The 10,520-nt window shown below is 33.8% G+C and overlaps 1 pseudogene; it reads left to right on the top strand.

Annotated features, from left to right (window-relative positions):
- The first annotated feature begins 844 nt into the window (after positions 1-844).
- Positions 845-3,124, top strand: LOC148211795 (uncharacterized; annotated as a pseudogene).
- The last annotated feature ends 7,396 nt before the right edge of the window (positions 3,125-10,520 follow it).

The raw sequence follows: 10,520 nt of genomic DNA, 5'->3' as shown, positions 1-10,520 counted from the left end.
GTCATCTTGATTTCATCTCAAGTCATCGACCATCACACGTAGAAAGACACTGCTTGTCACCGTGAAGTAGATCGTTCATCGTCGCTAGGAAGGAGAGTTGCTCGTCACCATGAAGTAGATTGCTCATCGTCACCGAGAAGCAAATCGTTCATGCTACCGTGGAGGAGAGCTTCTCGTTCGTTGTTTGTAGCTATGATGCACCTTTCGTTGCTATGAAGCAGGTCCGCTCGTTGCCGTGAACCAGGTCCGCTCGTTGCCGTCGTGAACCAGGTCCACTCGTCGCCTGTCTAGGAAGCACGAACACTCCATTTGAGGTAGAGTATCTGTATCGGACATCGATACGGCCGTACACGTTCTGACACGTTTCCGATACGCCACGTGGCGTGTCCAATTTTTTTTATTTCGGACACTCCTCAGACACGTGGGGACACGGGAGGACATGTTGGGAGGGACACGGGACACGGCCCATATGGCTTAGGCCCAACTTATTTTGAATTGAAAAAAAAAAGAGAAAACTTAATAAAACAGAAACCTCTGCTCTGTGTTTTCCTTTTCCCTTCCACAGTCAACAAAACCTTAAACCCTAGACGGCTACACCAAAGTCCAAAACAACAAAACCCTACTCACCATCCTCCACTATCTACAATTGCCGCCACCATCACCGGCGACTTCTGCCACCGTCATCTCTGGCCACTACTGCCGACGTCTCCAGCCACCGCTGCCGCAGTCTCCGGCCACCGCTAGCAAGGTTCTTTCTTTTTTTTTCTTTTTTTTTAATTAATAGTTAGTAGTTGGTTATTTAGTCAAAAGCTGATTTTTTTTCGGTTTTTTGTTTTAATATTAGATGGCATCTTCAACCTCTAGCAATAATAATCAAACCCAATCAACTCCAACCGAGCCACCGATTTCTAATTCTAGTATTGAGGATGATTCAAAGCCACTTTGGCATTATGTGACAAAGCATCAAAAATTGGATGAAGGAGACGGAAATATTTTATGGCAATATAACTTTTGCCATGTTATAAAAAAAGTACTTATACAAGGGTTAGGGCTCATTTATTGAATATAAGTGGTCAAGATATTGGAATTTGTCCTAAAGTTACACCAAAAAATATCGCTGATATGCAAAAATTAGAAAACGAGGCAAAGAGTCGTGCCACTCAAAAGACTCCAAAAAACATTCGTTTACCACCTTCAAGCATAACCATCGATGGCGTTAGTTTGAGAAATAGTGTTACTCCAAGTTTTTTTAGTTGAAGAAAAGGAAGGGTGCTCATCCAAGTGCATTAGAAAAGTCATTTAACATGGCATCAAGGGACCAATTACATGCACTAATTGCTAGCATGTTTTATTCTTCGGGGTTGCCTTTTCATCTAGCAAGAAATCCGTATTTCATAGGTGCATTTTCTTATGCTGCAAGTACTTTAGTGTCGGGATATTTGCCACCTGGATATAATTTGTTGAGGAAAACTCTTCTCCAAAAAGAAAAAGCAAATATTGAGAGATTATTGCAGCCTATTAAAGACACATGGTGTTAGAAGGGCGTAAGTATTGTGACTGACGGCTGGAGTGATTCTCAAAGAAGACCATTGATAAATTTTATGGCAATTTCAGATGGTAAGCCAATGTTTCTAAGGGTAGTGGACTGCTCAAGTCAGATCAAAGATAAATACTTTATTGCTAATTTGTTGAAGGAAGTAATTACTGAAGTTGGACCTCAAAATGTAGTCCAAGTAATCACTGATAATGCTGCAAATTGCAAGGCTGCAGAGTATTGAAGCACAATTCCTGACAATTACATGGACACCATGTGTAGTTCATACTCTCAATTTGGCACTGAAGCATATATGTGCAGCAAAAAATGTTGAAGACAACCAGGTAGCATATGAAGAATGTAGTTGGATAGCTACAACTGTTGGTGATGTAATGGTGGTGAAGAATTTTATTATGAATCATTCGATGAAGCTTGCAATGTTTAATGAGTTTGTATCTTTGAAATTGTTTTCTGTGGCAGAAGTATGTTTTGCATCAGCCACTATTATGCTTAAGAGGTTTAAACTCATTAAAGGTAGTTTGCAAGCCATGGTTATTAGTGACAAATGGACATGTTATAGAGAGGATGATGTCGGAAAAACGAGATATGTAAAAGAGTTGGTGTTGGATGATGTGTGGTGGGACAAAATTGATTTTATCAATTTTGTGATAAAGATACACGTAATCTTCATTTGGTGTATGAAATGTGGGATAATATGATTGAAAAGGTGAAGACGGCAATTTATAGACACGAAAGAAAACGTGGAGATGAAGTGTCCTCTTTTTATGATGTAGTGTATAATATTCTTGTCAATCATTGGAACAAGAATAATACACAACTCCATTGTTTGACACATTCTTTGAATTCGAGGTACATTTTCATTCTTACATCTTTTTGCCTATTCTCATTTTATCTATGTTGTGATATTTATCTAGGACTAAGAGTTCAAAATTTTCGAAACTTATATTTAGGTACTATAGTGAGCCATGGCTTAGAGAGGATCCTAATCGAGTACCTCCACATAAAGATATTGAAGTAACTTGTGAGAGGATGAAATGTATGAAGAAATTTTTTTGTGCAGAAGACCGTGCAAAAGTGAACTTGGAATATGCAAGTTTTTCAACGAAGGCAAACGATTTTTCCGATTGTAACTCTGTGGCTGATAGATATCTTATGGATGTTAAAGATTGGTGGGTCATCCATGGTGTCTATGCACCTATCCTTCAATCAATTGCTTTTAAGCTACTAGTGCAACCTTCGTCATCTTCATGTTCCAAGAGAAATTGGAGCACATACTCATTTATTAACTCTGTTAGACGGAAGAAGATGATGCCATAACGTGCAAATGGTTTGGTATTCATCCATAGTAACCTGCGTCTTTTATCAAGAAGAACTCCAAAGTATTTACGTGGAGAGACGAAGTTATGGGACATCGCTGGAGATTGTTTTGATTCTTTTGAGGATGTTGGCATGCTTGAAATAGCTAATTTGTTGTTGGATGAACCTGATTTAGAGGCTGTGGTTTTTACCGATGATGGTGATGGTAGTGGACCTAGTGGTGATCAAGATGAAGACATCGTGGAAGTTTAAGATGAGATGAGATGATGAAAGTTTTTTTTTCTTATATGAAAGACCGATTTTACTTCTTTTTAAATTTTATGTAGGTTGGATAATGGATTTTGTGATGTTAAGTGTATTTTGATTTGTTTTTGTTCAATTTGTGTGGTTAATTTATGCAAAAGTATTATATAATCAATTCATATGCAAATATATTTTTTTTAAAATAATAATAACGTATCTCTAACGTGTCCGTGTCCTATATTTTTAGAAATTTGCATATCGCCGTGTCCGCGTCTATGTCCGGTGTCCGTGTCCGTGCTTCTTAGTTGCCCGTAGCTATGACTCATCGCTCGTCGTCGTGCAGGGATTGCTTGGGTTGGCCATGAAATTTGGTTAGTTTGGTTCTCTCATCTGGCCAACCCGAAAAGTAGTGTTGGTCTAAAAAACGCTTCAACCTGACCCAACCCAACTCGTAAACACCCCTAATTGTTGTAATTGAGCTTCATCTTTGGATGAAGCTTTTTGTTGTAATGTGGTTCGATACTGTTATGCTTTTTTGCTTTGTTTTTTATTTTGCTTTCATTGTCATGACTAATCTTTTTACCATGTTTTTTCTTCAAGTTGTCTACCTGCACCAATATCTACATGTGCTGCTTCAACTTCATTTTTTATTTCCCTCCATAAGAATAACTATCGAAAATGAAGGTGGAGATGGAGAATAGCCAAAGTAGGATTTTATGTGGTTTTACAAATACTCACAACTTGAATGAGCATGTCTTAAGTGTGAGCCGGACCCAATATTAGTCCATTTGATAACTACATATTTTGCCTTATTTCTTCCAATGCAGCCCAAAAGTTTATTTGTGGGTATTATGCTTTAGCAATTTATAAGTTGCTTTTGCTTTCATTGTCGTGACTCTTCTTTTTACTTGCTCAAGTTCAAACTTCATTTTTTCTTTCTCTCCGCATGAATGACCACCGAGAAAAATGTGGCAATGGAGATAATTGAAGTAAGGCTTCATGTGGTTTTACAAATACACATGACTTGAATGCAGACAACACCAAGATCGTCATGATCAGAGATGAAACCAGATCCTAATTTTTGTTATAATTGAGCTTCATCCTTGGATAGAGCTTCTTGTTATAAATGTGGTTCGGTACTGTTATGCTTTTTCGATTTGCTTTTACTTTTGCTATCATTATTGTGGCTAGTTCTTTTTACCATGCTTTTTCTTCATCTTTTCTACATGCACCAATCTCTACATGTCCAGCTTATACTTCATTTTTTCTTTCCCTCCACATGAATGAATGTCGAGAAAGAAGGTGACACTACAAGAAATATAGGTTTTTATAGCTTTTGGAGATAGCATTTTAAAAAATAGGCTACAGAAAAAAAAAGGCGAAAAATCTCGGTAAATTAAAATTTTGTCGTCTGCCCTAAAATTTGGAAATCATGCTTGAAAAAAAGGAAGAGTCACCCAAAAGTTTGAAAACCCTCAACATATCTTCAGAAACTTCTTCTTCGTACAAAGATTTCTTTGCAACCAACTGATGTTCGACGCTCCATTCGCTGCTACGTTCGCCGCTCTGTTCACCGCTCCGTTTGTTGCTCCATTTGTTGCTTTGTTCTGTCTCTTATGCAAATCGTCTTCCCAATCACCGCCATCTATGTCATCATCACTTCCTGCTTCCTCTCACACTGATCATCCAGAAACAAAGGTAGGAGGATAACCTTGTTTATCATCTATTCTCCATGATTGTTGATTTTTAAAGTGTAGCATAAGTTGTATTTGTGATTGAAGATCTGATTGCCATTAATTTAACAAATATTGATTGATTAAAGAAAAAGGAAACTATTTTAGTTTCCCGAATCCTTGATGTACAATCTTCTTCTTCTAATTCGTTTATGTAAAGGACGTAATTTCGGTTGGAACTTGTAGTGACAAACTGTACAAAGTGTCCTCAATAACGTGTCTTTTACTTGTTGTCTCAAAAAACCATTTAAAATAATTATTTATTTGGACTTTTAAAAGATCTCTATTGATTCAGCTCACTATATCTAAAATTTGTATGCTTGGATATGTTTCATTTCATTATTGGATCTCCATGAATTGTACCATGCGTTTAGCTTTGAGGTTTAGAGACATGGAAACATTGAACAACTTCTTATTTTCTAATTGATTGTACACATATTTAATCGAGTGGTGCTTGTATATGAAGCGGAAAGTCACAAAAATGTCTGCATTCCTCGATAAGTAAGATTAGTTGAAACTAGAGATTACTTATAGTTTATTGTCTCTTGGTGGATTAAGTCTTCATAGTTAACTGTCCAAATTTAAAATAATAATTTTGCAACCATGATGATTATAGATTATATTTTTCTTCTCTTAATTCATAAATCTATTAGTTCAACACATTTGGATATCATATCCTATTATTATAGGATTTGTTTGGCATGAACTCGACTAGGAAATTTATTTGGTGGTACAATAGAGAAATTCTAGAAATCTAAATCCAGATGTGAAGGCTACAACACCAAGCTATTGAGTTAAATTTATATTAATAGAAATTTTAGTCAAGCAATTTTAGTTCTATTTACTAATAACTCCAAGTCTTTGTACAGACAATCACAACCACGAAACTTAAAACAATTGGGTGGTAAATAATTTTTTATACCCTTTAGTCCTACGTTTGCTAGTTTAATTTATGTATGGGTGGATCTTCAAAGGAAATCTATTTATGCTATCTATTTGAACTTATTTCAAATAAAGTTTCGTAACTTCACTTGGTCAATACCACAATTTGTTAGGTGTTTCTTTTGTTGCATATAAATTGCGGCTTTATATGCATTACGAACCATTACTATTATACATCTAGCATGGTGCTGTTTTATATATTTTTGTTTTGAAATAATTGATTTTCTATCATTTAATGAAAGTTTTGTAGTAGGTTAAAATTGCCACATCATACTACTATGAGAAGTTTTGTAGGTGAAGTGCATTTTTTGAACAATTCTTGTTTAATAAAAAAGAACTAGAAGTACAAAAAGTGTAAATTTCTACTTGATAGGTACTTCATATCTATCGTTTCTCTTCCTAAATATGTAATAACTTTTCGATTAGATTCAGTATACTAATAAATCTTTTTCCACCTTCCATTTTGTTTATATATCGATTTGTTGATTTTGTATTAAATAATCTGAGTTGTTGATAGGTACTTTTGCATCGTATCTAATTTATCATTTGCTAGGGGCACATTTTGTTAATTAGTGCTTCTTTTCCTTCTTATTTTGAGCTTCCTTTTTTAAAGTGGTGAGATAGTAAGTAATAATTGTTCACAATTTTCTACTTCTCACTTATAGCATTTTTAGAATAGGCTTAAAATGTAAAGAATAAAAAGAGTGGAAAACTGAGGGTAGTGAAAATTTTCAATCCTGTTCGAAAAAGCTTACTCTTATGCAGGCATTCTCCTGATAGTAAATACTCGGGCACGGTAAGCAACTTTCAAGTTTCAAAGGTCACTCATTTCCTTTTACATCTTTTCTGCTTTATTTTTTTTTATACAAGAATGTAGAAATTATATTATTGACTTCTTGAACAAAGTTTGATTGGTTTGAATGACAAGTTGTAATAGATATTTTACTCGTAGTGGCAACACGTTTTGTTTTTTCACATAGAAAATTGACCAAATGAATAATGTATTAGTAAGATTGGGATGAGAAAAATGTATTACACTACAAAAATAAGGTTGAAGCAACCATGTTTCAAAATATTGCTTCTTATGACTCAAAGTAGGTAAAATTGGGTCCCATTTTCTACATCTTATGGTGGGTTATTTGTCTGATGTTACTTTTTTGTTTTTCAGAAGATTTATTTGTTAGAGTAATCTCATGTTCAATTCAAATTTGAATATTATTCGGCTTTTATTCTTTGTGCATAGTTTTTGTACTTATGGAGTTTTCTATTGGGTATTTTTTTAGGTTAAGACATTCTCTATTTGTTGGTTTTCAATAATTTGATAGATTTATGGAGTTCTCCAAACATTAGAATAGGAATGAGTGATTAACATACTAATTAGTCTTCTTACATGAAGCCACCAAATTGGGAAAGATCAATTTGAGGGATAAATCCATGTTGGTTGCTTAATCCCATGTATAATATTTTCACTGGTTCTCCTTTTACCTTACATCTCTCACAATCAATTTTTTCTTTTATATTCATGTTGCATTTGCATCTGGAGTACTTTCATGTATGACTGTTATTTATTAACCATAGATATCTTTACTTCACCTCCACCCATATTATTATAGGTGGTATCAAAATTAATTTTTAATGAAAAATAGGTTGAAATTATTAAAACTGTGTTTTTTACTATTATAGTATGTGAATATTTGCAGGATTCATAAGTTGTGACGGACTCCCATGATACAACAATTAAGTTTTGGGACCTCAGATATAGTAATCAGATATAGTAATCAGATATACTTAATTCCTACACCATTAAGTTTTGCTTTCATTTTCATACTTTATTTATGTGCTTTGCAGGGAAGACAATGACAACTCTTACCTACCATAAGAAATATATCAGAGTAGGCAATTTCATAAGAAATATATCAGATGATAGGGTTTGTTTCTTATTCTCAAGTAGTAAAGTGCATGCTTGGATCAGTTTAGGAAAAGTAATTGTTGAAGGAAGATGGTCTTCTAATGATCCATCAGCATTTGTCTAGCACATCCCTCTCGGTTCAAATGCAGGACGAGTGTGGGTTATATATCATTTAGATTTATGTATTTCATTTAACTTCATAGATATTTATGTGGATAATTATTGACTTATACTTCATATATGTATTAGAGCATTCTAAGAGTTATATAAATTTTTTTTTTGAGATTATATATTTACTTAATTTGATGTGTGGTTGAAATTTGAAGATTTTATGTCATATGTACTTTACAGTTTCTAATAAAAGTAGGCGTGTATATGAAATTAAATTCGTTCATGCTTAATTATGAAAAGTATCTCAAATTGTGATTCGAACAATACTATAAGAATTTGTGATATTATTTGATAAATGCTATAAATGTAATTAAAAATTGAGTTGAAAAAAAATATATGAAAACTATTCTATAGCATTTTGCAAAGTTAAGAAAAGTCCGTCATAACATTATATAGTTTTAATTATATGTTAATAATAAAATAATCATGACGTTTTAATAACAATTAGTATAACCACAAAAAAATACTATTAAAAGTCAGCTATTTTCCATAACATCGACTACCACGGCATATGAAAAAACATTATGCAATCTTTATAATAGCGTCTATTAGATGCTATATACCTATGAAATGTCTACCATAGCGTTAAACATAAGCTATGCAAGACCTTTAATAGCATTTTTTTCAAAGCTATAAGATGGTTATTGTGGCGTTTTGAACAACGCTATGGAAAGATTTTAAAACATTGAAATTATGCAATAAAAGACAGACTTTCAATAACATTTGACATAACATGAAAAAAACGCTTTGGAAAGTTTTGGACTTTCCATAACATCACCTACCATTGCATCTCAAAAATTCTATGAAAAGTGTACAATAGTGTTTTTCGATGTTGTCGTATATGATATTTGTTGTAGTGTGAAGATGGAGAAGAACCAAAGTAAGGTTTTACATGGTTTTACAAATATTCACGACTTTGACGTGGATATCTTCGACATAGGCGGTTTCTAATATTAATCCATTTGATAACCATAGATTTTTGCTTATTTGTGTGATGGGAGCCAAAAAGTTGATTTTAAGGTATTATGATTTTAACAATTTAAAATATGAAAATGAGGAAGAATAAAGTACTAATGCTAGGAAACATGATGCATTCTATAATTTCCTTTAATAAAATATCTTAATGGGACGTGCATATTTGTATGTTATGTTAACTCCTCATAATCTAAATGAGCTGATAACTTAATATCGAGTATTAGATAATATCGTGAATTTTCGGACACTAAAGGTAATAGTGTGAATGAATAAGTCCAAAAGACCTAAAGTTTCTGAGAGTTCTTAGAGCTAACACTAAATTTTTATATATATATATATAATTTGTAAATGTGAGAGCTGTTCCTTTGAAGTCTGAAGTAACAAAATAAGATGTTTAGGATTTTTGTTGGGACTTTCTCTACCTTCAAAAGATAAGAGACACGTACAAGTGTACACAGCCACAAGTAATACTTGAGAGTAATACAAGGTCGAATATGCAGGGACTTGTGATCTTCAAAACGATTTTAAAGAATTGAATGGTTCAAAATGCAGTTGTGGTTTATGAAGAAAATAGTGATAAAATGTTGTCGTTTGGGGTTTTAAATATCAAGATGGTTAAACTTCCCACCATTTTAGGTGAAGATGAGTTGAGATTCTCTCAACAAACCTTTCTTGACTTGGACACACGATTTTGGGTTGATTCAAACATGTTGGAAATGACCCTGTCGTTCATTAAGTGAAACGCATGTTTTGAAGAAATGTTGACCAAAAAAGCGCCATATGCTTTTTGCAAACAGAATTTTGTTATTTTCTTCCAACTTTGACCGCACTTTTATCACATTTTTCCTAAAGTACTATATATTGCAAATCATCCAGAAATGTTGTATGCATGTGCTACTTTAAGGATATGTAAGCCTTTAGATGGGAAAGGGTTCAAATTTGCAGTCAAATAGGCCTACTAACACACATTGTTGCAATAAAAAGTCAAGCCTAACACACGTCCAAACTTAGCCATTTGTTTATCCTCAAGTAAAAACAACAACAACAAATCCAAAAAAAATCAACATGCTAGAAAGATGAATGAGCAACAATCCAAAGATTCTAAGTTATCGCATCCTAACATTTTAATCTTAAGCCAAAAAACCATAAACCATTCTTGTTTTGAAAATAAAAATGATTCTAAATCCTCTTCTTTTCTAAAACGTAAAACTTTTTACAAAACCAAGGAGTATGCACACTTCCGTTTTGATTCAAAACTTTTACATCAAGAATACATGTGGACCGGCTACTAGCCTCTGAGGTTTTCTACACACTAACATTAGCTTCCAACCACAGCCACTCATAGAAATTTATTTAAGTAGCAACCCAGCATAAAATGATGTCGACAATGGATTTCACGAAGTCACCTTAATATGTAGGCTACTATCCTCCAAGATGCTAATGCCACCCATTTAAAGAAATGGAAATGGGGTTGTTTTAGGGGAAATCCAACCTATGGCGGTTTTTCATATCATCTAATACTAGTTAAATTTCTCCACTCATTCTCTTTGAATTATCCATAAACCTTTGCCATTTTTCGTTTGATTCCACTATCTTGGCACAAATACCCTCATCCCCCTTATCCATTTTCTTATTCTCAACATCAATTCTCTCATTAATCCTAGCAATTCTTTCA

The sequence above is a fragment of the Momordica charantia genome, assembly GCF_013281855.1.
Source record: "Momordica charantia cultivar OHB3-1 chromosome 4 unlocalized genomic scaffold, Mcharantia_2.0 BLBB01000004.1, whole genome shotgun sequence".
NCBI classification, from domain to species: Eukaryota; Viridiplantae; Streptophyta; class Magnoliopsida; order Cucurbitales; family Cucurbitaceae; genus Momordica; species Momordica charantia.
The sequence above is the reverse complement of the archived record's forward strand: the minus strand, read 5'-3'. Positions and strand labels throughout refer to the sequence as shown.